The sequence below is a fragment of the Cnephaeus nilssonii genome, assembly GCF_951640355.1.
Source record: "Cnephaeus nilssonii genome assembly, chromosome: 24".
NCBI classification, from domain to species: Eukaryota; Metazoa; Chordata; class Mammalia; order Chiroptera; family Vespertilionidae; genus Cnephaeus; species Cnephaeus nilssonii.
The window spans coordinates 3,096,808-3,124,163 of record NC_137095.1 but is presented as its reverse complement, the minus strand read 5'-3'; the positions used below and the strand labels follow the sequence as shown (position 1 = coordinate 3,124,163).

The following is a 27,356-nucleotide window of genomic DNA, read 5'->3' as shown; positions in this document are numbered from 1 at the left end:
TCGACAGGGCCAGCCTCAATTAGAGGGTATAGAGGGCTATGTCCACAAGCCAAGCCTTAGGCTGAGGCCATAGCGGGCTCCATCCACAGGCCCGGCCTCAGGCAGTGATCATGGAGGGCTCCATCTACAGTCCCAGCCTCAGTCAGTGGACATGGAGGGCTCCGTCCACAGGCCCAGCCTCAGTCACACTTCATAGAGGGCTACATTCACAGGACCAGCCTCAGTCAGAGGTCATAGAGAGCTCCATCCGCAGGCCCAGCGTCAGTCATAGATCATAATGGGCTTTGTCCACAGGCCCAGCATCAATCAGCGGTTATAGAGGGCTATGTCGACAGGGCCAGCCTCAATCAGAGGGTATAGAGGGCTATGTCCACAAGCCAAGCCTTAGTCTGAGGCCAAAGCGGGCTCCATCCACGGCCCAGCCTCAGTCAGAGGTCATAGAGGGCTCCATCCACAGGTACATCCACAGTCAGAAGTCAATAGGGAATCCTTCCAGAGGCCCAGCCTCCGACAGAAGTCTTGGAGGGCTCCAACCACTGGCCCGGCCTTAGAGGTCATAGAAGGCTCCATCCAAAGGCCAGGCCTTAGTCAGAGGTCATATAGGGCACCATCCACAGGCCTAGCCTCATGCAGAGGTCATAGAGGGCTCCATCCACAGCACCAGCCTCAGTAAGAGATCATGGAGGGCTCCGTGTACAGGCCCAGCATCAGGCAGAGTTCATGGAGGGGTCCATCCACAGGACTGGCTTCAGGCAGAGGTCAAAGAGCGTTCCAACCACAGGCCCAGCCTCAGTCACAGGTCACGGAGGGCTCCATCTACAGGCCCGGCCTAAGGCAGAGGTCATGGAGGATTCCGTCCAGAGGATAGGCCACAGTCAGAGGTCATAGAGGGCTCCAACCACAGGTCCGGCCTCATGAAGAGGTCATGGAGGGCTCCATCCACAGTCCCAGCCTTAGGCAGAGGTCATAGAGGGCTCCTTCCAAACACCCAGCTTCAATCAGATGTCATGGATGGCTCCATCCACAGGCCTGGCCTCGGGCGGAAGTCATGGAGGGCCCAGCCTCACACAGAGGTCATGGAGGACTCCATCTATAAGCCCAGCCTCAGTCAATGAACATGGAAAGCTCTGTCCACAGGCCCAGTCTCAGGCAGAGGTCATGGAGGGTTCCCTCTGCAGGCGTATACTCAGATAGAGGTCATGGAGGGCTTCATCCAGAGGCCCAGCCTCAGTGAGAGGTCATGGAAGGCTCCAACCACAGGAACAGCCTCAGTCAGAGGTCATAGAGGATTCCATCCACAGATCCCAGCCTCAATCAGAGGGCAATAGGGGCTCCATACACAGGCCCAGCCTCAGACAGAGGTCATAAAGGGCTCCAACAACTGGTCTGTCCTCAGTCAGAGTTCATAGAGGGTTCCATCCACAGGCCAGGCCTCAGGCAGTGTATAGAGGGCTCTATCCACAGACCCAGCCTCATTCAGAGGTCATGGAGGGCTACATCCACAGGCCCAGCCTCAGTCAGAGGACATGGAGGGCTCCATCCACAGGCCCAGCCTCAGGTAGATGTCATGGAGAACTCCTTCCACAGACCAAGCCTCAATCACAGGGCTTCATTCAAAGGCTCAGCCTCAGTCAGAGGTAATAGAGGCCTCCATCTGCAGGCCTATTCTCAGGCAGAGGACATTGAGAGCTCCATCCACAGGACCGGCCTCAGACAGAGGTCATGGAATGCTCAGTCAACAGGCCCAGCCTCACACAGAGGTCATGGAGGGCTCCATCCACATGCCCAGACTCAGTCTGAGGTGATAGAGGCCTCCATCCACAGGCCCACCCTCAGTCAGAGGTAATGGAGGGCTTCAACCAAAAAACCAGCCTCAGTGAGAGGTCATGGAGGGCTCCGTCCACATGCCCATCCGCGGTCAGAGTTCATAGAAGGCTCCCTCCACCGGCCCAGGCTCAATCAGAGGACATGGATTATTCCATCCACAGGCCCAATCTCAGTCAGATGTCATGGAGGGCTCCGTCCAGAGGCCTGGCCTCAGGCAGATGTTATAGAGGACTACATCCACAGGCCCAGTCTCATTAAGAGGTCATGGAGGGCTCGATCCGCAGGCCCAGCCTCAGGCAGAGGTCATGGAGAGGTCCATCCACAGGCCCAGCCTCAGTCAGAGGTAATGGAGGGCTCCATGCACAAGCCTGACCTCAATCAGAGGTCATAGAGGGCTCCATCTACAAGCCCGGCCTCAGAGAGATCATAGAGGCCTCCGCCCACAGACCGAGCTGCAGTCAGAGGTCATGGAGGGCTCCATTCACTGGCCCGGCCTAAGTCAGAAGTCATAGAGGGCTCCACCTACAGGCCCAGCCTCAGTCAGAGGTCATAGAGGGCTCTATCCGCAGAACTATCCTCAGGCAGAGGTTATGGAGGGCTCCATCCACAAGCCTGACCTCAATCAGAGGTCATAGAGGGCTCTATCTACAAGCCCGGCCTCAGTCAGAGATCATAGAGGCCTCCGTCCACAGACCGAGCTGCAGTCAGAGGTCATGGAGGGCTCCATTCACTGGCCTAGTCTCAGTCTGAGGTCATAGAGGACTCCATCCACAGGCCCAGCCTCAGTCAGAGGTCATAGAGGGCTCTATCTGCAGAACTATCCTCAGGCAGAGGTTATGGAGGGCTCTATCCACAGGCCCAGCCTCAGTCAGAGGTAATGGAGGGCTCCATCCACAAGCCTGACCTCAATCAGAGGTCATAGAGGGCTCTATCTACAAGCCCGGCCTCAGTCAGAGATCATAGAGGCCTCCGTCCACAGACCGAGCTGCAGTCAGAGGTCATGGAGGGCTCCATTCACTGTCCTGGCCTCAGTCAGAGGTCATAGGGGGCTCCATCCATAGGCCCAGCCTCAGTCAGAGGTCATAGAGCGCTCCATCCACAGGCATGGCCTCAGGCAGAGGTCATAGTCGGCTCAATCCAAAGGCCTAGCCTCAGTCAAATGTCATGGAGGGCTTCATCCAAAAATCCGGCCTCAGGCAGAGATCATAGTGGGTTCCATCCACATGCCAAGCCTCAGTCAGAGGTCATAGAAGGGTCTGTCCGCAGGCCTAGCTTGAGCCAGAGGTCATGGAGGGCGCCAACCACAGGACAAGCCTCAGTCAGAGGTCATAGAGGGCTACATCCACAGGCCCAGCCTCAGGCAGATGCTTGGAGAGCTCCTTCCACAGGCCCAACCTCAGTCAGAGGTCATAGAGGGCTCTATTCACAGGCCCAGCCTCTAGTCCGAGGTCATGGAGGGCTCCACCTACAGGCCCGGCCTCAGACAGAGGTCATAGAGAGCTGTATCCACAGGCCCAGCCTCAGTCAGAGGTCTTAGAGGCTCCATCCACAGGTCCAGCCTGAGTCAGAGATCATAGAGGGCTCCCTCCGCAAGTGTATATTCAGATAGCGTTCATGGAGGGCTCAGTCCACAGGCCCAGCCTCAGTCAGAGGTCATAGAGGGCTCCATCAACAGGCCCGACCTCAGGCAGAGGTCATAGAGCACTCCAAGCACAGGCCCGGCTTCAGGCATCGGTCATGGAGGGTTTCATCCAGAGGCCCAGCCTCAGTCAGAGGTCATGGAGGGCTTCATCCAGAGGCCCAGACTCAGTCAGAGGTCATGGAAGGCTCCAACCACAGGAACAGCCTCAGTCAGAGGTCATAGAGGATTCCATCCACAGATCCCAGCCTCAATCAGAGGTCAATAGGGGCTCCATCCACAGGCCCAGCCTGATTCAGAGGTCATGGAGGGCTCCATCCACAGGCCCAGCCTCAGGCAGTTGTCATGAACTTCGTCCACAGACAGGCCTCATTCAAAGATCATAGAGGGCTCCATTCACAGGCTCAGTCTCAGTCAGAGGTAATAGAGGCCTCCATCTGCAGGCCTACTCTCAGGCAGAGGACATGGAAATCTCCATTCAGAGGACCGGCCTCAGGCAGAGTTTATGGAAGGCTCAGTCAACAGGCCCAGCCTCACCCAGAGGTCATGGAGGGCTCCGTCCACATGCCCAGCCTCAGTCAGAGTTCATAGAGAGCTCCCTCCACAGGCCTATTCTCAGTCAGAGGACATGTAGTGCTCCATCCACAGGCCCAACCTCAGTCAGGGGTCATGGAGGGCTCCAACCACAGGCCAAGCCTCAGTCAGAGGTCATGGAGGGCTCCATCCGCAGGCCCAGCCTCAGTCAAATGTCATGGAGGGCTTCATCCAAGAAGCCGGCCTCAGGCAGAGGTCATAGAGGGTTCCATCCACATGTCAAGCCTCAGTCAGAGGTCATAGAAGGCTCCATCCGCAGGCGCAGATGGAGCCAGAGGTCATGGAGAGCTCCATCTACAGACCCAGCCTCAGTCAGAGGTCAAGGAGGGCTCCACCTACAGTCCCGGCCTCAGACAGAGGTCATAGAAGGCTGTATCCACAAGCCAAGCCTCAGTCAGAGGACATGGAGGGATCCGTCCACAGGCCCAAACTCAGTCATAGGTCATAGAGGCTCCATCCACAGGTCCAGCCTCAGTCAGAGATCATAGAGGGCTCCATCCGCAGGTGTATACTCAGAGAGAGTTCATGGAGTGCTCCATCCATAGGGCTAGCCTCAGGCCAAGGTCATGGAGAGCTCCGTCCCCAGGCCCAGCCTCAGTTTGAGGTGATAGAGGGCTCCATCCACAGACCCAGCCTCAGTCACAGGTCATAGAGGGCTCCATCTGCAGGCCTATACTCAAGAAGAGGTCATGTACGGTTCCATTTACAGGCCTGGCCTCGGGCAGAGGTCATGGAGGGCTCAGTCCACAGGCCCAGCTTCAGTCAGAGGTCATGGTGGGCTCCAACCACATGTCCAGCCTCAGTCAGAGGTCAAAGAGGCCTCCATCCACAGGCCCACCGTCATTCACTGGTAATGGAGGCATCCATCCCCAGGACCGGCCTCAGGCAGAGGTCATGGAGGGTTCCATCCACAAGCCCAGCCTCAGTCAGGGAACATGGAGAACTCTGTCCACAGGCCCAGTCTCAGGCAGAGGTCATGGAGGTGTCCATCCACAGGACCAGCCTCAGTCAGAGAACATAGAGGGGTCCATCCACAGGACAAGCCTCAGTCAGAGAACATAGAGGGCTCCATACAAAGGCCCAGCCTCAGGCAGAGGTCATGGAGGGCTCCATCCACAGGCCAAGCCTCAGTCAGAGGTCATAGAGGGCTCTATTCAAAGGCCCAGCCTCAGTCAGAGGTCATGGAGGGCTCCATCTACAGGCCCGGCTTCAGACAGAGATCATGGAGGGCTCTGTCCAGAGGCTAGGCGTCAGTCAGAGGTCATAGAGGGCTCTGTCCACAGGCCCAGACTCAGACAGAGGTCAGAGAGAGCTCCAACCACTGACCCGGCCTCAGTCAGATGTGATAGAGCACTCCATCAACAGGCCAGGAATCAGAGCAGAGGTCATAGAGGGCTCCATGTACAGGCCCAGCCTCAGGCAGAGGTCATGGTGGCGTCCATCCACAGGACCAGCCTCAGTCAGAGGTCATGGAGGCCTTCATCTAAGGGCCGGCCTCAGGCAGAGGTCATGGAGGGCTACGTCCAGTAGCTAGGTCTCAGTCAGAGGTCATAAAGGGCTCCCATTACTGGCAAGGCCTCAGTTGGAGGTCATAAAGGGCTCCATCCACAGGCCCAGCCTCAGGTAAATGTCATAATGGGCTTTGTCCACAGGCCCAGTCTCAATCAGAGGTTATAAATGGCTATATCCACAGGCCCAGACTCAATAAGAGGTTATAGAGGGCTCCATCCACAGGCGAAGCCTTAGTCAGAGGTAATAGAGGGCTCCGTCCACAGGCCTAGCCTCAGACAGAGGTCATGGATAGCTCCAACCACTGGCCCGGCCTCAGTCAGATGTCATAGGGAGCTCCATCAACAGGCCAGGAATCAGACAGAGTTCTTAGAGGGCTCCATCTACAGGCCCAGCATCAGTCAGTGGACATGAAGGGCTCCATCCACAGGCCCAGCCTCAGTCAGATGTTATAGAGGGCTCCGTCCACAGGCCCAGCCTCAATCAGATGTCATCGAGGACTCCATCCACATTCCCAGCTTCAGGCAGAGGTCATAGAGGACTCTGTCCACAGCCCCAGCCTCAATCAGAGGCCATGGTGGGCTCCGTCCACAAACCCAGCCTTAATGAGATGTAATGGAGGGCTCCATGCACAGTCCCAGCCTCAGATAGCGGTCATAGAGGGCTCTAACAACTGGCCGGACCTCAGTCAGAGGTCATAGAGGACTCCATCAACAGGTACCGCCTCAGTCAGAGGTCATGAGCTGCTCCATCCACAGGCCCAGCCTCAGTCAGAAGTCATAGATGGCTCCATTCACAGGCCCAGTCTCAGTGGAGGACATGGAGTGCTCCATCCACAGGCCCAACCTCAGTCACAGGTCATGGAGGCTCTGTCCAGAGATCAGAGAGGTCTCCAACCACTGGCCCGGCGTCCTTCAGATGTCATAGGAAGCTCCATCAACAGGACAGGAATCAGGCAGAGTTCATAGAGGGCTCCATCTACAGGCCCAGCATCAGTCAGAGGACATGAAGGGCTCCATCCACAAACCCAGCCTTAATCAGATGTAATGGAGGGCTCCATGCACAGTCCCAGCCTAAGGTAGTGGTCATAGAGGGCTCTAACCACTGGTTGGATGTCAGTCAGAGGTCATACAGGACTCCATCAACAGGTACAGCCTCAGTCAGAGGTGATGCAGGGCTCCGTCCACATGCCCATCCACGGTCAGAGGTCATAGATGGCTCCCTCCACAGGCCCAGCCTCAGTCAGAGGTCATAGAGGACTCCATCCACAGGCCCAGCCTCAGTCAGAGGTCATAGAGGGCTCTATCTGCAGAACTATCCTCAGGCAGAGGTTATGGAGGGCTGCATCCACAGGCCCAGCCTCAGTCAGAGGTAATGGAGGGCTCCATCCACAAGCCTGACCTCAATCAGAGGTCATAGAGGGCTCTATCTACAAGCCCGGCCTCAGTCAGAGATCATAGAGGCCTCCGTCCACAGACCGAACTGCAGTCAGAGGTCATGGAGGGCTCCATTCACTGTCCCAGCCTCAGTCAGAGGTCATGGAGGGCTGCATCCGCAGGCCCAGCCTCAGGCAGAGGTCATGGAGAGCTCCTTCCCCAGGCCCAGCCTCAGACAGAGGTCATGGAGGGCTCCATTCACTGTCCCAACCTCAGTCAGAGGTCATGGAGGGCTGCATCCGCAGGCCCAGCCTCAGGCAGAGGTCATGGAGGGCTCCATCCACAGGCCTACCCTCAGTCAGAGGAAATGAAGGGCCCATGCACTGGCCCAGCCTCAGGCAGAGGTCATGGAGGGCTCGATCCACAGGCCCAACGTCAGGCAGAGGTCATATAGGGCTCCATCCACAGCCCCACCCTCAGTAAGAGGTCATGGAGTGCTCCATCCACAGGGCCACCCTCAGGCAGAGGTCATGGAGAGCTCCGTCCACAGGCCCAGCCTCAGGCAGAGGTCATAATGCGCTTTGTCCACAGGCCCAGCCTTAATCAGAGGTTATAGAGGGCTCTGTCCACAGGCCCAGCCTCAATCAGAGGTTATAGAGGGCTATGTCCAAAGGCCAAGCCTTAGACAGAGCTCATAGAGGGCTCCATCCTCAGGCCCAGCTTCAGTCGAGGTCATGTAGGTCTCCAATCACAAGCCCAGCCTAAGTCAGAGGTCATAGAGAATCCCATCCCCAGGGAAAGCCATAGTAAGAGGTCAATAGGGGCTCCATCCACAGGCCCAGCCTCAGACAAAGGTCATGGAGTGTTCCAACCATTGGACCGGCCTCAGTCAGAGGTCATAGAAGATTCCATCCACAGGCCAAGCCTCAAGCAGGGCTCATAATGGCCTTTGTACACAGGACCAGCCTCAATCATAGGTTATAGATGGCTGTGTCCAAAGGACCAGTCTCAATCAGAGGTTATAGAGGGCTATGTCCACAAGCCAAGCCTTAGTCAGAGCTCTTAGAGGGCTCCTTCCACATACCCAGCCTCAGTCAGAGGTCATAGAGGGCTCCATCCACAGGCCCAGCCTCAATCAGAGGGCATGGAGGCCTCTATCTACATGCCCATCCTCAGGCAGACGTCATAGAGGCCTCCATCCACAGGCCCACCCTCAGTCAGAGGTCATGGAGGGCTTCAACCACATGCCCATCCGCAGTCAGAGTTCATAGAAGGCTCCCTCCACTGGCCCAGTCTCAATCAGAGGACATGGATTATTCCATCCACAGGCCCAATCTCAGTCAGAGGTCATAGAGGGCTCCAACCACAGGTCCGGCCTCATGAAGAGGTCATGGAGGGCTCCATCCACAGTCGCAGCCTTAGGCAGAGGTCATAGAGGGCTCCTTCCAATCACCCAGCTTCAATCAGATGTCATGGAGGGCTCAATCTACAGTCCAAGCCGCAGGCAGACGTCAGAGAGGGCTCCATCCACAGGCCAAGCCTCAGGCAGGGATCATAATGGTCTTTGTCCGCAGGCCCAGCCTCAATCATTAGTCATAGAAGGCTCTGTCCACAGTCCCAGCCTCAGATAGAGGTCATGGAGGGCTCCACGCACTGTCCCGGCATCAGTCAGAGGTCCTAGAGGGTTCCATCCTCAGGCCAGGCATCAGGCAGAGGTCAGAGAGGGTTCCATCCACAGGCCAAGCCTCAGGCAGGGATCATAATGGTCTTTGTCCGCAGGTCCAGCCTCAATCAGAGGTTATAGAGGGCTACGTCCACAAGCCAAGCCTTAGTAAGAGGCCACAGCGGGCTCCATCCATAGGCCCAGCCTCATGCAGAGTTCATGGAGGGCTCCATCCATAGTCCCAGCCACAGTCAGAGGACATGGAAGGCTCCATCCACAGACCCGGTCTCAGGCAGAGGTCATAGAAGGCTCCGTTCTCAGGCCCTGCTTTATTCACAGGTCATGGATGGTTCCAACCTCAGGACCAGCCTCAGTCAGAGGTCATTGAGGGCTCTGTCTACAGGCCCATCCTCAGGAAGAGGACATGGAGTGCTTCAACCACTGGACTGGCCTCAGTCAGAGGTCATAGAAGGCTCTATCCACAGGACTTTCTCAGGCAGAGGTCATAGAGGAGTCCATCCCCAGCCCCAGCCTCAGTCAGAGGACATGGAGGGCTCCATCCATAGGACTCTACTCAGGCAGAGGTGATGGATGGCTCCATCCACAGGTCTGGCCTCAGGCAGAGGTCATGGATGGCTCAGTACACAGATCCAGCCTCAGTCAGAGGTCATGGTGGACCCCATCCACAGGTACAGACTCAGTCAGAGGTCATTGAGGGCTCCATTCACAAGTACAGCCTAAGTCAGAGGTTATGGAGGGCTCCGTCCAGAGGCTAGGCCTCAGTCAGGTGTCATAGCAGCATCCAACAAAAGGTACGCCCTCAGGCAGACGTCATGGGGCTCCATCCACAGTCCTAGCCTCAGGCAGAGGTCAAAGAGAACTCTGTCCACAGGACCAACCTCTGTAAGAGGTCATTGAGGGCTCCGACAACAGGCCCTGCCTCAGATAGAGGTCAAAATGGACTCTGTCCACAGGCCCAGTCTCAATCAGAGGACATAGTGTGCCCTGTCAACAGGCCCAGCCTCAATCAGAGGTCATGGAGGGCTCCATCCACAGGCCAAGCCTTAGTCTGAGGCTTCAGGGGCTCCATCCACAGGCCCAGCCTCAGAAAGAGGTCATTGAGGGCTCCATCCACAGGCTCGGCCTCAGGCAGAGATCATGGAGGGCTCCATCCACAGGCTCAGCCACAGTCAGCGGACATGGAGGGCTCTATCTACATGCCCAGCCTCAGGCAGAGGTCATAGAGGGCTCTGTCCACAGGCTCAGCCTCAATCCGATGTCATGCAGAGCTCCATCCACATTCCCATCCTCAGTCAGAGGTCATAGAGGGCTCCAACCACAGGCCTGGCCTCAGGTCGAGGTTATGGAAGACTCCGTCCACAAACCCAGGCTAAGCCAGAGGTCATAGAGGGATCCATACACAGGAACAGCCTCAGTCAGAGGGGCTACATCCACATGCTCAGCCTCATACATAGGTCATGGAGGGCTCCAAACACTGGCCTGGCCTCAGGCAGAGGTCATGGAGGGGTCCATCCACAGGACTGGCCTCAGGTAGAGGTCAAAGAGCATTCTAACCACAGGCCCAGCCTCAGTCAGAGGTCATGGAGGGCTCCATCTACAGGGCTGGCCTAAGGTAGTGGTCATGGAGGGTTCCGTCCAGAGGATAGGCCTCAGTCAGAGGTCATAGAGGGCTCCAACCTCAGGTCTGGCCTCATGAAGAGGTCATGGAGGGCTCCATCCAAAATCACAGCCTTAGGCAGAGGTCATAGAGGGCTCCTTCCAAACAGCCAGCCACAGTCAGATGTCATAGAGGGCTCCATCAACAGGCCAGGAATCAGGCAGAGCACATAGAGGGCTCCATCCCCCAGGCCCAGCCTCAGTCACAGGACATGAAGGGCTCCATTCACAGGGCCAGCCGTAGGCAGAGGTCATAGAGGGCTCCTTCCAAACACCCAGCCACAGTCAGATGTCATAGAGGGCTCCATCAACAGGCCAGGAATCAGGCAGAGCACATAGAGGGCTCCATCCCCAGGCCCAGCCTCAGTCACAGGAGATATAGGGCTCCATTCACAGGGCCAGGCGTAGGCAGAGGTCATGGAGAGCTCCGTCCTCAAGCCCAGCATCAATCAGATGTTATAGAGGGCTATGTCCAAAGGCCAAGATTAGAGCTCATAGAGGGATCCATCCACAGGCCCAGCATCAGTCAGAGGACATGGAGGGCTCCACCCACAGTCCCAGCCTCAGGCAGAAGTCATAGAGGACTCCGTCCACAGGCCTAGCTTCAATCTGATGTCATGGAGGGCTCCATCCACATTTCCAGCCTCAGGCACAGGTCATAGAGGGCTCCATCCACAGGCTCAGTGTCTGTTATAGGTAATAATGGGCTTTGTCCACAGGCCCAGCATCAATCAGAGGTTATAGAGGGCATTGTTGACAGGGCCAGCCTCAATCAGAGGGTATAGAGGGCTATGTCCACAAGCCAAGCCTTAGTCAGAAGCCACAGTGGGCTCCCTCCACAGGCCCGGCCTCAGGCAGAGATCATGGAGGGCTCCATCCACAGTCCCAGCCTCAGTCAGAGGTCATAGCGGTCTCCATCCGTAGGACTATACTCAGGCAGAGGTGATGGATGGCTCCATCCACAGGCCCAGCCTTAGGCAGAGGTCATAGAGGCCTCTGTCCCCAGGCTCAGGCTCAATCCGATGTCATGCAGGGCTCCAACCACAGGCCTGGCCTCAGGTCGAGGTTATGGACGGTTCCGTCCACAAACCCAGGCTAAGCCAGAGGTCATAGAGGGATCCATACACAGGAACAGCCTCAGTCAGAGGTCAATAGGGGTTCCATCCACAGGCTCAGCCTCAGACAAAGGTCATGGAGGACTCCAAACACTGGCCTGGCCTCAGTCAGAGGTCATGGAGGGCTCCATCCACAGACCCGGTCTCAGGCAGAGGTCATAGAATGCTTCGTCCTCATGCCCAGCCTCAATCAGAGGTCATAGAGGGCTCCATCCACAGGCCAAGACTTAGTCAGAGGTCATAAAGGGCTCCGTCCACAGGCCAGGCCTCAGGCAGAGGTCACAGAGGTCTCCATCCACAGGACAAGTCTGAGGCAGAGGGCATAGAGGGCTCCATCCACAAGACAGCCTCAGTTAAAGGTTATGAGGGGCTCCATCCACAGGCCCAGCCTTAGATAGAGGTCATTGAGGGCTCCACCCACTGTCCTAGCCCTAGTCAGAGGTCATAGATGGCTCCATTCACAGGACAGGCATCAGGCAAGGGTCATAATGGCCTTTGTTCACAGGACCAGCCTCAATCAGCGGTTATAGAGGGCTATGTCCAGAAGCCAAGCCTTAGACAGTGGTCATGGAGGGCTCCAACCACTTGCCCGGCCTCAGTCAGAGGTCATAGAGGGCTCCATCCACAGGCCCAGCCTCAGGCAGAGGTCATGGAGGGCTCTATCCAAAAGCCCAGCCTCAGTCAGTCGTCACAGAAGGCTCCGTCCACAGGCTCATCTTCAGTCAGAGGTCATGGAGGGTTCCAACAACGGGCCCAGCCTCAGTCAGAGGTCATGCAGGGCTCCAACTACAGGTCCCGCTTCAGGCAGAGGTCATGGAGGGCTCCGTCCTGAGGATACGCCTCATCAGAGTTCATAGAGGGATCCAACCACAGGCCTCGATCGGGGACTGGTTAGCGCCTGCAGCTATCTGACCAAGTCCCTGATCGGGCTTGGCGGCAGCACACTCCAAGCCCCGATCATAGATCACGGACTTGGGCAGGCGGCATGGGTTAGCGCCCGAAGCTGCTTGACCAGTCCCCGATCGGACTGGTTAGCGCCTGCAGCTTGGTTCTCCAGTTTTCGGTAACAGTACCGGCTCCTTCCTGGGCCCTCAGACTGAAGCAGGGCCTTGCTTCTTCCCTCATCAGAGGCACAGGGGCAGGTGTTGGGCTCCTTTGGAACCACGGTCCCTTCACCAGGGACGTATTTCATCGCCCGTTTAGAAAGCTCACCTTCCTCGGGGGCTGCTGTTGTGGGTGTTAGATTTCCGGGGCAGTGAACTGATAGATCCTCCATTCCCCCAACTGATGGATGGAGAATGTCCTAAACTCCACCTGCAGCCCAAACACTCCTGAGCACCTAACCAGGCACCTTATATGGACTGTACATTGAACCACCAATCAGCACCTGCAAATACCCTAACCCCCGAATCCTAAGTCCCTAATCATGTGCCTTACATGAAACCACCAATCAGCATGTGCCGACTACCCTAAGCCCCATCCCTTAGCTTTCCTCCCCTTAAAAGGCGCCTTCACCTCTGCACACGTGCTCTCTTCCTTTGGGAGGCAGCCCAGCAGGGGTCTTCTCCTCCAATAAAGTCTGTGTCCGGGTCTCCAGCCCTCTGTCTCATTTTTCATTAACAAAGAGACAAGGGCTGGGCACCCCCTGATTCAGCTGAGACACTTCAACCACCCATGTTGCTCCCACGCATGGCTTCTGCCTTTGGTTCTCTCCCCCAGCGCCCTGAGACAACAGAAAAAAGCCATCCTGTTCCAGAAAATTCAGAGGCAAATGGAGGCCTGAGGGGCCCCTCCCAGGACTGACCATGAAGCCAGGGAGCAGATCCGGTATTTACATGAAGAATTTCCAGAGTCCTGGTCAGTTCCCAGATTGGCTGAAGGCTTGGATGTTAGCAGCGATGTGATCAGAAGGGTTTTAAAAAGCAAGTTTGTGCCCACATTGGAGAAGAAACTGAAGCAGGATCAAAAGGTCCTTCAGAAAGCTGGGCGTGCCCACTCGCTCCACCAGCTTCCAGGCCCTGGGGATGCCTGGGAGCTGCTTTCTGCAGGCCGCCCTGTGTCAGGAGCTGAAGCCTCATCCCAAAGCCAAGGTCACAGCACAGCTCTGAGGGTGACAGAACTGAATACTCAGAGTACAAACCTCCCGAGGAGACAGAAGGGAAGGAATAAAGGAGCCCAGAGCCTGGAGAAGGAAAGCTTTGTGCCTGTTGCTGCAGCCCAAGGTCAGCACAGAGAGCTGCAGAAGTACTCCACCAGTGGTTGTGAGGACGCCAGAGGCTCTGACAGTGATGGATTGCCAAGTGCGAAGGAGCTGGAAGCATTGAAGGCAAGAGAACTGGGTGAGCAGGACTTCAGCAGCAAGGTAGTACAGAGGGGGCGAGAGTTCTTTGACGACAATGGGAACTTCCTGTACAGAATTTGAACTGGAGGCTGGCTGGTGGAGGTGTCATGTAAAATACAGCTGAGCGAGCATATTGGAGCTGCCTGGATTTCTGTGTGTGGATTGTCCACCTTGGAAATGATGAGCCTGAAAATGGAAGGAGCCGCTTGGATTTCAGTCTGACAAGGGACAGTGAACTTCACAGGGCAGATGTATATGTGGGCAGCGTGAATAACAGTCTAGGTGTAGTGTAGCTCCTGGAGCATGGCTCCTGGTCTGACCATGTGGATATTCAGTACTCACCCTTCTTGCTTAGGCTTTCTATGTGTCAAAACCAGCCTGTGTCACATATGTTAGGAGTTTGTTGTCTTTATCATATGTCCATGGGAGGAATTGAAAAGTGTTCCTTCTGACATCGTTTACTTCTTGATTAATGAACACCAACAGTTCTGGAGCTGCTTAGTCAATTGGTTGTATTCATTTTGTGCAAAGTAAAGTGAAATGCAGCAAAAAAATAAGTATATACATATATGCATAGTCCATGGACATAGACAATCATGTGCTGAGTGCCTAGAAATGGTGGGGGCAGGGTAGAGGGAGGCAAAGGGGGATGAGGATGGGGAAATTGGGTCTATTTGTAATAGAGCTAACAATAAAAAAGATAGTTTGCCCACATGGCATGGCTCAGTGGTTGGGCATGGACCCATGAAACAAGGTATCTCTAGTTGGATTCCAGGTCAGGGCACTTGCCGAGGTTGGTGAGCTCCATCCCTGTAGGGGGCATGCAGGAGAGAGCTGATCAATGATTCTCTCTCATCATGGATGTTTCTCTGTCTCACTCTCTCTCTAAAAAATCAATAAAGAAAGAAGAGCTTTAAAATTGATTTGATTAAACAACACCAATTTGAGTGAAGACCAACACGTTTTCTCCCAGGTCCTCTAAGCAAAATCATGCCTTGGTCTGTTGTGTAGAAGATGTCCAGGCATACCTGTGTTCAGGAACAGGAAGCAGCTGGAGCAGGTCGGCCTCACCTTGGTCTGCAGTGTTAGAGTTCATTACTTCATGTTCGAAAAGATTTCACTGCACAAGTTCAGAAGATTTTGAGGGTACATTAATTGAAACTGGGGATAATGAAAAAACGTAGGCCTTATGATAGAACAGGAAGCAGCAGAGAGATAGAACAGGAAAAAGCAGGATCCTTTGACTCTGTAGAAACATTGTGGGAAATAAATGAGGCAAAGCGAGGCTGCTGTGAGCTCACTGGGCATTCAGAGGAAAGGAGGCCTTGAGCGCAGATTCAGGGGTTAGGCCAGGACGAGCTTCACTGCTCATTGCTACCCTGGTTGCAGGTTGCGTGGGATCCCTGAAAATCTTAGGAGAGCTGGGCAAGCGTGGTTCATTGGTTGAGTGTTAACCTATGACCCCACAGGTCACTGATCAATTCCTGGTCAGGACATATTCTCAGGTGGTGGACTGGATTCATATTGTGGTGCATGCAGGAGGCAGCCTATCAGTGATTCTCTCTCATCATTCATCTTTCTCTCTCTCTATCCCCCCTCACTTACTCACTGAAATAAAAATATAGTTTTGAATGTATATTTTAAGACAATTACACTTACATCAAAGTTTAAAAAATGACTAAAACTTGCCACCTTCCATTATTTTACTATTTTATCATGAATTTCTTGAGTATATTTGTACCTAGTGCATCAGCATGTTTGTAATAAAATATAATGATGTGCTACTAAAATATGCTAGCAGGCCCATGTTCAGTGCCAACATTTTGCCATTTTGAAACTAATCATGATGAGAGTATTTACCACCCCTCCACATTTATTCATTATGCTAGTCCTCCATAAAGCAATTTTCCGTTATCCAACCCTGGCCAAACATTTGGGTAGTTTTTTGTTTACCCCTCACCTTTACGCTGTGGGTTACTGCGCACACTCCATAGCATATCACTCATTTTCAAAAAAGTCTAGAGCAGCCGGGCTGGTGTGGCTCAGTGGTTGAGCATCGACCTATGAACCAACAGGTCATGGTTCGATTTCCGATCAGGGCACATGCCCGGGTTGCAGGCTAGATCCCGAGTGGGAGTCGTGCAAAAGGCAACCAATGATTCTCTCATCATTGATGTTTCTCTCTCTCCCCCTTTACCTTCCTTTCTGAAATCAATAAAAATTTATTTTAAAAAAGAAGAACGGGACAATGGGACGGGGGAGACAGAGAGGCAGAGAGCCAGAGGGAGTGGTTTGCGCACCTGCGGGAGGCTCTTATCGCATCAGCATCTTCCTCTGCAGCATCTGCAGGATGTTGGCCAACTGCTGGTGATAGTCTAGAGTCACCTGCATAACCAGGGCCCACTGGGCCACTTCCTCTACCTGCAGGGAAGGGGATGTTACTCCCTGGAGGCGGGACATGAGCCCAGGGACCAAGCCTTGCAGGGAAGCCACGTCCGCCTCGGCTCATTTAATGTCACAAGAGCTGGTGAGCATCACGCAGGTCCAGGTGTATAGAGCTAGCGATGCCGGCAGCGCATGTGCTCATGGAGTTCTGATTGTAAATGTGCTTTAACTAAATCAAATGCTGACTATCCACGGAGAGGATATTCTCGGGAGATTTTCTTTTATGCTATAAAATTCATTGATCTGAGAGTGTCGGCCTGCTGACCAACGTGTCCCGGGTTCAATTCCAGTCAAAGTCACGTGTCTTGCTTGCAGGCTCCTCCCTGACTGGGCCCTGGTCTGTGCAACCGCAGGAGGCAACCAATCAACATTTCTCTCACATGGATGTTTCTCTCTGTCTCTCCCTCTCTCTTCCATTCTCTCTAAAAATCAATGGGAAAATATCCTCGGGCACGGATTAACCATAAATAAATAAATAAATAAATAAATAAATAAATAAATAAATAAATAAAATAATGTTTCTTTAATAAAATAAAAATAAAGTTCATCATCCATGTGGAAACAGAGATCCAGCTTTTCCTATGACAAGGGAAAGTGACACTGAGCGGATGAGCGGCTCCCTCACTGAAGTGTCTCTTGGGGTCCTTTCTGCAGAAACACCAATCAGAAAGCATATATGCACCCCTATGTTCATAGCAGCACGATGGTAGTTATAAGAGCTACGATTTGGAAACAGCCTAAATGCCCATCAGCAGATGAGTCGATTAAAAACCTGTGGTACATCTACACAACGGAATATTATGCTGCTATAAAAAAGAAGGAAATCTTATTATTTGCAACAGCATGAATGGACCTAGACAGCATTATGCTAAGGGAAATAAAGCCATCAGAGAAAGATAAATACCACATGATCTCACTCATTTGTGCAATATAATGAACATAAACTGATGCACAAAAATAGAGCCGGTGTCATAGAAGCATTGAACAGACCACCCAAACTAAGAGGGAAGGCATAGGAGGGGAAGGTGTCGAAGATCAACCGAAGGACTTGTATGCTTGCATATGAGCATAACCAGTTGACCTAGATAGGAGGGTGAGGGCATGTACTGTTGGGTAGGAGCAGGTAGGGAGAGGTCAATGGCGGGGTGGTGGGGGAGACGAGACTTATGTAATAATGTAAAAATAAAGAATTTAAAGAAAAAAAAATGTCCCAATGCAGGACTCTTGGCCATGTCTCCCCGCCCTGCTTTCCTCCTCAGCCTCTCCTCAGGCATCTTAAGGCTGTGCCTCTCTCCCTGCTCCAAAGCCCCAGGTGCGTGTTTGCAATAGAAAAGTCCCGTGTTCTGGGTTCAGAGAGTATAAAAGCAAAGACAAAACCAAACCAAACCAAAACAATGAAACTGCTCTTCTGCTCTCCCAGCACCACGCTGTTTGGGCCCCTTTCATGGGGCAGCCTTTTGGGCCTGTTGCCTCTGGTCCAGTTTCCCCAGCAGCCATCGGCCCTGTGGCTTTTCCTTTATGCACTTGGATGTTACCCACCTCATGAAGGGACACAGCTTTGGTGCAACACAGCTTTCTCCTCACCCTCTTGACCCACTGGCTTGCTGTCCCTCGAAAGCCCACTTCCCAGTTCTTGCCATTCTCCTCTGCCCTTCCTTGTTGTAAATGGTCTGCTGAGCTGCATCTAATTTGTTAATACCAAGTGGATGTTCTTTGATTTACTTGTATTTTCAATCAGGCTCAGGACGATGCACAATACTACTGCCTAATCGGCCACCATTTATTTATTTTTTACCACTTTCTGATCCTTGCTGTTAAAACCTGCCAGAGTGACTTCCATACAGCCTGCAAATGCACAGGGCATACTCCCTGCAGGTTCCCACCTGGAGCCTGCCAGCCCTTCACAGAATTCTTCAGTGAAGTCCCCACTGACCAACGCTAGTTTCACCTTCCCCCATACTGCTGTTACCAGTCACAGGTATCCTGGTCCATACTTTGTGGACTGTCCTCCTCTAGATGCCAGTTCCCAAGAACAGGGGACTCTGAATTTACAGCATCTGAAACAGTTGGGCTCAACAGTATCCACAGCTTCGGTCTTTACATGTGTCCCTTATGCCCACCATGGCTACTGACCCTCCATCCAACCTGATTCAAATCCTCATCCCTACAGCCTTCCCTCAGCCCACCCACTCCAGGAACCTGGCCCATGAGGTGGTAGGAACACCTTCACAGGCATCCGAACTCTCTGCCCGTCAACAACACCCTCCAGCAACACACTATTCCCCAGAATCCAGGAACTATCACCTAATTTCAGGTCTTCTATGCACAGGAAAAACTTAGGGAGGGGGCACACCAACTACAACTCAACATCCGAACGTGGAATTTTATTGAGACCAAGCCTCTCCTTCTGGAAATGCTTCTACCAGATACAGAAGAATGTTCTCACCATTGAAAATACACAGCACCATTTCCTGTAGCATCCATGCTACCTCCAGGGCTGTTTGGGTAAGGGGATGGAGAGAGGAGTGCTTTATTTTTGATAAAATTAAAGTGCAAAATAACCCCTAAAATGGAAAAAAAGAGACTTAAACATCAGTGGGTCTCAGGGGTGTGAGTGAGTTGGCTGGAGGCAGTACTCTCTAAAGGTGAACTGATTTGGGGGTCCAAAGTATGAAGGGGCTTCCCCCAGATACAGAAGCAGGTTCATTTGCAGCAGGCAGGTGCCTAGCGGGTGGGGAGAAGCAGTCTGGATGGAGATAGAAGAGCCCTGGCCAGCACATCTCAGGCAGACACAGAACCCAAATCCCTCCCAGGGCCTTGACTGGGCCGCCTCTCTTCCAAACCCTGGGAAGGACACAGTGTGCCCAGCTACAGTGGGAACATCCCAGGCAAATGCAGGGAAGAGTGAGGAAAGGGGGGCTGTGCAGGCAGAGGCCCCATCTCAGGGCACCAGAGTGAATGTTTGGACTTTTTGGTAATCCTCATCTGAGGATATTTTGAGAGAGAGTACTTGGGAAGCGGGAGAAGAAGAGAGATATTGAGAGAGACATCAATATGAGAGAGAAAAAAAATTAGATGCCTTCTACATCCCCGTATGTGCTGGGATCAAACATGCAAACTGGAACCACAAAGTCAAGCAGTCTTTCTTTCAAGGCCTTGGCTAGCAACGCACTATAAGCCAATATTGGCCAAAGAGCAATTTTCTAGTATTATGCTGTCCCTCCTAAAGCATAGAAAGATTGAGATTCAAACAATATCTGTTAATTCTATGAAGATAGATCATAATTGTGCTTGACAATCATCCCTGGAAGTGAAAATAACCAAAACAGTTAAGGTACTAAAGAGAAATATCTTTACTAAAAAATTATAAACCAGAACAGAGTACAGTAAGCAATTTGCAGGCTGGTGAGTTAGAAAGTAAAACAGTTCATAAAAGCATAATTCAATAAAAAAATCTCTTCAACTACAAATGTATCAGGTAGTAGATCTGGGCATGTCCTTCAAGACTCACTTGTACTGGAAACACATGAGGAATATAGTACACTGCATGTTCCATTAAAAGGGTTTACATTCAGAAAAATAGGTCCCAAACAGTCGCATTCAGTGTTGTTACTCTATGTGAATAAAATAAAACATTCCCTGCACATTTAACACTTCTCTCCAATGTGTACTCTCAGATGTGTAATAAGACTAGATTTTTGGCGAAAAGACTTCCCACATTCAGTACACTCATATGGCTTCTCTCCAGTGTGACCTCTCTGGTGATTAATGAGTGTACTTCTTGCACTGAAGGCCTTTGCACATTCACTACACTCATATGGCTTCTCTCCAGTGTGGACTTTGAGATGTTTAATAAGGTTAGATTTTTGACTAAAAGACTTACCACATTCAGTACACCCATCTGGCTTCTCTCCAGTGTGACCTCTCTGGTGTTCAATTAATGTACTTCTTTCACTGAAGGACGTACCACATTCACTACACTCATATGGCTTCTCTCCACTGTGAACTCTCTGGTAATGAATGTGTATCTCTTGCACTGAAGGATTTCCTGCATTCAGTACACTCATATGACTTCTCTCCAGTGTGAACTCTCCGGTGATTAATGAGTATACTTCTTGCACTGAAGGACTTCCCTCATTCACTACACTCATATGGCTTCTCTCCAGTGTGGACTTTCAGATGTTTAATAAGGTTAGATTTTTGGCTAAAAGGCTTCCCACATTCAGTACACTCATATGGCTTCTCTCCAATGTGAACTCTCTGATGTTTAATGAGTGTACTTCTTTCACTGAAGAAATTCCCACATTCACTACACTCATATGGCTTCTCTCCAGTGTGTACTCTCTGGTGTTTAATAAGGTAAGATTTTTCGCTAAAAGACTTCCCACATTCAGTACACTCATATGGCTTCTCTCCAATGTGAACTCTCTGATGTTTAATGAGTGTACTTCTTTGACTGAAGGACTTCCCACATTCAGTACACTCATATGGCTTCTCTCCAGTGTGTACTCTCTGGTGTTTAATAAGGTAAGATTTTTGGCTAAAAGACTTCCCACATTCACTACAGTCATATGGCTTCTCTCCAGTGTGTACTTTGCAATGTATAGTAAGGTTAGATTTTTGGCTAAAAGATTTCCCACATTCAGTACACTCATATGGCTTCTCTCCACTGTGACCTCTCTGGTGATTAATGAGTTTACTTCTTGCACTGAAGGACTTCCCACATTCACTACAGTCATATGGCTTCTCTCCAGTGTGGACTTTCAGATGTTTAATGAGGTTAGATTTTTGGCTAAAAGGCTTCCCACATTCAGTACACTCATATGGCTTCTCTCCAGTGTGTATTCTCTGGTGTTCAATAAGGTGAGATTTTTGGCTAAAAGGCTTCCCACATTCAGTACACTCATATGGCTTCTCTCCAGTGTGAACTCTCTGGTGATTACTGAGTGTACTCATTTCACTGAAGGACTTCCCACATTCAGTACACTCATATGGCTTCTCTCCAGTGTGTACTCTCTGGTGTTTAATAAGGTAAGATTTGTGGCTAAAAGACTTCCCACATTCACTACAGTCATATGGCTTCTCTCCAGTGTGTACTTTGCAATGTATAATAAGGTTAGATTTTTGGCTAAAAGACTTCCCACATTCAGTACACTCATATGGCTTCTCTCCAGTGTGAATTCTCTGGTGATTAATGAGTTTACTTCTTGCACTGAAGGACTTCCCACATTCACTACAGTCATATGGCTTCTCTCCAGTGTGGACTTTCAGATGTTTAATGAGGTTAAATTTTTGGCTAAAAGGCTTCCCACATTCACTACACTCATATGGCTTCTCTCCAGTGTGTATTCTCTGGTGTTTAATAAGGTGAGATTTTTGGCTAAAAGGCTTCCCACATTCAGTACACTCATATGGCTTCTCTCCAGTGTGAATTCTCTGGTGATTAATGAGTTTACTTCTTGCACTGAAGGACTTCCCACATTCACTACAGTCATATGGCTTCTCTCCAGTGTGGACTTTCAGATGTTTAATGAGGTTAAATTTTTGGCTACAAGGCTTCCCACATTCACTACACTCATATGGCTTCTCTCCAGTGTGTACTCTCTGGTGTTTAATAAGGTAAGATTTGTGGCTAAAAGACTTCCCACATTCACTACAGTCATATGGCTTCTCTCCAGTGTGTACTTTGCAATGTATAATAAGGTTAGATTTTTGGCTAAAAGATTTCCCACATTCAGTACACTCATATGGCTTCTCTCCAGTGTGAATTCTCTGGTGATTAATAAGGTGAGATTTTTGGCTAAAAGGCTTCCCACATTCAGTACACTCATATGGCTTCTCTCCACTGTGACCTCTCCGGTGTTTAATTAATGTACGTCTTTGACTGAAGGACTTCCCACATTCAGTACACTCATATGGCTTCTCTCCAGTGTGTACTTTGCGATGCATAATAAGGTTAGATTTTTGGCTAAAAGATTTCCCACATTCAGTACACTCATATGGCTTCTCTCCACTGTGACCTCTCTGGTGTTTAATTAATGTACCTCTTTGACTGAAGGACTTCCCACATTCAGTACACTCATATGGCTTCTCTCCAGTGTGAACTCTCTGGTGATTAATGAGTGTACTTCTTGCACTGAAGGACTTCCCACATTCACTACACTCACATGGCTTCTCTCCAGTGTGGACTTTCAGATGTTTAATGAGGTTAGATTTTTGGCTAAAAGGCTTCCCACATTCAGTGCACTCATATGGCTTCTCTCCAGTATGGACTTTCAGATGTTTAATGAATGTACTTCTTTCACTGAAGGACTTCCCACATTCACTACACTCATATGGCTTCGCTCCAGTGTGAACTCTCCAGTGTTTAACTAATGTATTTCTTTCACTGAACGGCTTCCCACATTCACTACACTCATACATCTCTTCTCCAGGGTGAACTCTCTTATGTCCCGTAAGGTTAAGGAATCGTCTAAACACTTTCCTACATTTCTTACACTCATAAATCACTTCTCCAGAAAATTCACCCTGACACTGAACAACTTTCAGGATGTGCCTCGTAGCATTTTCACAGTCACCCCACTGGTGATGACTTTTACAATCAAGAAATTCCTGTGAAATCTCGCTGCCAAAATGTAGCTCCTCGGTGTTGAGAGTGGCCTGATGCTGGGGAAGCTCTGAGTTGTATCGCAAATCTTCCCCAACCTCCCTGTGGGTTGAAGGCAACACTGATAAGTAGAAGCTGCACTTGCTCACATAGGATGCCCTGTTCATAGCTTGTTTCCAGGGCTCCGCTCCACATTCATTCTTCTGTTGCTGGTGAGGGTTTGCACTGAAACAGAAGTCTACAACACATGCATCACTACAGAAGGCTTTTTGCTCAAAGCATGCTGAATGTGACTCAGTCAGGTGCAAAATATCTTTTAACAAAGAGAAACACCACTTACACAGAAGGGTCTTCTGGGTGGCTAGAGCTGTCTTAGAAGCCCTGTCCTGTGACTCTCCTTGTATAGATACACTCTGATCAGAACAGACCACCTCATCATCCATTTTATGCCAACAACCTGAAAAGTGAGAAAGGGTGAGGAAATGAATGTTGAATGTGGTGACAGTGGGAAATCCCACTGCAAAAGTGTGTTACACATCACACGTTGGTTCCATGAAAATATCTGAAAATAAGAGATGTGCAGGAAGGATTAATAAGAGGCTCTTGTGACTCTTTGGGCTAATGAAGATCACAACACAGAGAGGCCTCTCCAGAAATATGACATAAACAAGGCAAGCACCACAAGGATTAGACTATGAATCTCCAGCTAATCCTTCAACTAACAGCATTCAGCAGGACTTGCCTGCTGAAGACGAGTGTGAGCTGTGCAAGAGGTTACTTCCATCTTACTCCAAGTAAAATTCAATAAATGAGTAGCTGGTTTCAAAGAATACTTAGCACATATGTGCTTCTCTTAACATATGTGCAAGTCAATGTTGCAGAATACTGCGTAGGCACCAGTGCAGAGGAACAGGTGAAGAGAGAAACACAGCTTGCTATAGTATTCAGGGAAGAAAATATTAGAAACTTCTGAATGAGGGTCTTACAAAAACAGCACATGGTTCATGTAGGTACAGGCTGCCACAAAGAACCCTTACCTAGAGAAAGAGGGCAGAAGTTGAAGCCATGCATGTGGACACTGTCAGCCTCCCATGAAAAGGAAGTGAAAGCTGGGACCCATTAAGCTCACTGCAAGACGCCTCACTCCCTGACACTTCCTGTACTTTTGGAGATTACGGGTGTTAGGGTTGTTTGTGGAGTCCTTTGCTCAGGGCTCCCCATCCAGCTCATCCCTGGCAGCCACAGCACTTTTGACAGGACAGTGGGGGACATTAGCAGACACCATGTTCTGCCTGTGGGAGAGAGAAAGCTACGGCTGAGCCATAAAGGAAGAGAGGTCATCACCACAGGACACTGGGAGAATGTGAAAGTCTTACCTACAGATGACACAAGTGCAAACACTTCCAGCATCACCTCGCAGTACAGAAGTCTCTGAGCCTCATCAAGGAGCCCCCATTCCTCCTGAGAGAAGGCAATGGCCACGTCCTCAAAGTTCACATCCTGTCATAATGGGGACAGTACAACCATGATCAGATTCACTCCTAACATTATAAGTCTATCCTACTACCCACCCTCCACACGCATCTGCTCTTTCCACTCTACACATCAGAGAAAATACCAGCCCTTCATCCCATGAAACCCACTGTCTTCTTATTTTCCTGCTGATATTTTTCTTCCAACAACAATTAAGGCAGTTGAGCAGATAGAAGATACCTGAGCTCTGGACCTCCCATGTACGCCACACTGCCTCTTATCAATACAGTGGGTGTCCATATATAGGTTAGAGATATGTTGGCCATAAAGAGAGTGTGAGTGATTTGATACTGTTTTCTCAGGAAATAGCATTGTAGTCCCTCAGATTGTTCCTCTAAGACACCAAACACATGGCATCACACTTCACCCTCTTGATCCCAATCCCAATGTGCTGAGGCCATTGCTTTGTACTACCCGCTGTACATAGTTCCTTGAACAACACTTCTCTCACACAGCTTCATTCCTGGAGGTACAACTTCAAATGAAATGCAAATATGCCATAATGTGGATAAATTCTTTCCTAATCACCTTCTTTTCCAAAATTATAGTTCACCACCTCCATAATCTATTTCTCTCTTACCCTTTTTCCTTACCCGTGCCAGTGGAGGTTTACAAGCATGGATAACACTGATTAATGCTATGTCATTCTTTTCAACCAGTGTGTCACAACCAACAACAAAAGACAGGTGGTTAGTTAAATAGCACCTAAGCTCTTAACCTAGAAAGTAGCACCCAAACTCCTCTCTTTACAGGCAATTACCCTAAAGTTCACCTTATTGTTACATCCAGGGACCACCAGAAACAGACTCTTCCTTCATTCACTCTATGTCAATGTCATGGTGCTGTGACCATGAATTCACCTTCCCTCTCTGAGTGCACATCACTCTTTCTACCACACCTCTCTCAAACCTGCACTTCCACAGGCCCAGCCCCCATACTCATCTTCAGGCCTTTTAGTTATTACTCAGCATGTGTGGTCAGAGGATGGTTGCCATATTGAATCAGGATCAAGCACTACCCACACTCTGATAGTCCACACTCATAGAGGCAGCCTTGATTCCTGCTACGTAGGCCTCTCTCCATGACGGTTTATTTCCTTCAACCTCAACTATTAAGAACAATCAGATCTCAGATATCCATAGCCCACCTCCTGTGATGCTGCACTTGATGTCCCTTCACTAGTCACAGCCAACAACTCTCACTTAACCTTCACTCAAGTCCCAGCCCCAATGGCCCTCTGCACCATGCCCAGTGAGTCTCATAGATGAACACTCAAGCCTCTTAGATAATCCACAAGACTGACTGCAACTCCCCACAGCCAGGCCACAACAAGAGTCACAAGAAAATCCTGGTGAGAGTTTAGAAAAGTTGATATGTACCAGCCTCAGTCTCATCTTGCTTGAATTACTCTTTGGCCTCCAATTAATCTCAGGTCCACTCATCTTTTAAAGGCTTTGGCCACTGCTAAACGATTATCTCTCCCCCACACTCTACAGGACAACTTCTGTCCCTAAGCTGTGTTGTGACACCCCCTTCTCACAAACAGTGGCCCCAGAAAAAAGCCATTCCTCAGGCTCACACTGTCCCTTCTGAAGTACTACTACCATTAACAACCTGACCATGATTCCCTGTATTAAAGTGATATACTGTTCTAGATGATGTGTCTCATTTTGTTGAGCATAGACCCATGCACTGGTGTGAGGTCACATGCCTGGTTTGTGGGCTGGATCTACAGTAGAGATTGTGCAGGTGGCAACCAATCCCTATTTTTCTCATCCCTGTTGCTCTGTCTATCTCTCCCCTCCCCACCCCATCCTTTCTACATCTAAAATCAATAAAAATATAGATGTACTTTAAAAAACATACCTGTAGGTTCCTGATTTGGCTCCCTCTTTACTCCAAGCCTTTGCACATTCTGGAACCTGTGTTTGGAGGACTACACACTCACTACACTAGTTGCCAAAAATATGGTCCACTCCATGAAGCCCTCCCCCTGGCCTTTGGAGTCTGGGCTCAGTGTCTGTTCAAAGTCCCCAGGTCCCCGGGATACAAGAGCGGCTGACAGTCCCAGGACTCTACTATCTCAGAGGCCACAAGAGGGTGAGGCCCTGAAATAAGCTCCACAAACCCGTACACCTGATCGATTCTGCATTTGCAGGAGTTTGTGGAAAGATAATGGTCTGTTGGGAGCCTGGCAACCACCAGGCTCTATGGGCTCAGGCTGCCCAGGACCCTTGCCCAGCCCGGAGGCCAGGTGCCCTCCAGATGCCTGTGTTATCTCGGGGCTCAGTCCTCAGTGCTCACTCTTGAACATTATCTTATCATTTACAGGACTTCCCCTTCCTGTCCACAGCTGCTGTCCTCTGTCTTCTACTCTGTTCTTCCTGTGAGCAATGTCAGGAAAAGTTAGAAAATGTTCCTCTTTTTTTTTCACAACCATATATGGTCCAAGCGTTCTGAGAAAGAACGAAAACTCCTCACGCAAAACCCCACCTCATCTCTTTGTTGCCTTTAGATCCCAAACAGGCCCTGGTTTCCGAATCCTCCCCGCTCAGCGTCACCATCACGTCCTCACAAGGTGGCACTGCAGCCTTCCACCCTCTTCCCCCATCACCCACGTGTCACCCACCAGGGACTCACCATTCTGGACGCTGGGACCTGGGCGGCAGGACCTGAGCGGCGCCGGTCCCCAGGCTGGAGGGTTCAGGGGGGTCAGGCTGCGGGAACGCTGTGAGCAGAGAGGCGTCGGGGAGGCACGGGGACCCCGATCTCGGTCTGTTGGGGCTCCAGGAGCCTCAGACACACCCTGCACCGCAGGCAGCGGCCTCCCAGGCCTCCTCCTACTCAGTCCAGTGCCCTGAAGCCTGTGACTCTGTGAACAACAGACCTAAAACTTTAAAATGGCCACCGCGAGGAGGAAGGCGGAAGTCCCGCCCTAACCGGATGCGCAGACACCAAAGTCCCTTTAGCTCCACCCACACTGGTGCAGTGCGTTCTGGGTAATGTAGTTTTCGCAGCAGCCGAGCGGGG

General features: G+C 50.9%; 2 pseudogenes across 2 annotated transcripts in view; both read left to right on the top strand.

The window, feature by feature from the left end:
* LOC307094820 (protein SET-like) overlaps positions 1–27,356 on the top strand; it is a 671,772-nt pseudogene that overhangs the window by 374,334 nt on the left and 270,082 nt on the right. The gene's annotated exons all lie outside the window — the stretch shown is intronic.
* On the top strand, positions 10,210–13,822 carry LOC307095015 (neugrin-like; annotated as a pseudogene). The gene is made up of 2 exons: positions 10,210–10,241; positions 13,120–13,822. The product of its transcript is annotated as a neugrin-like (transcript).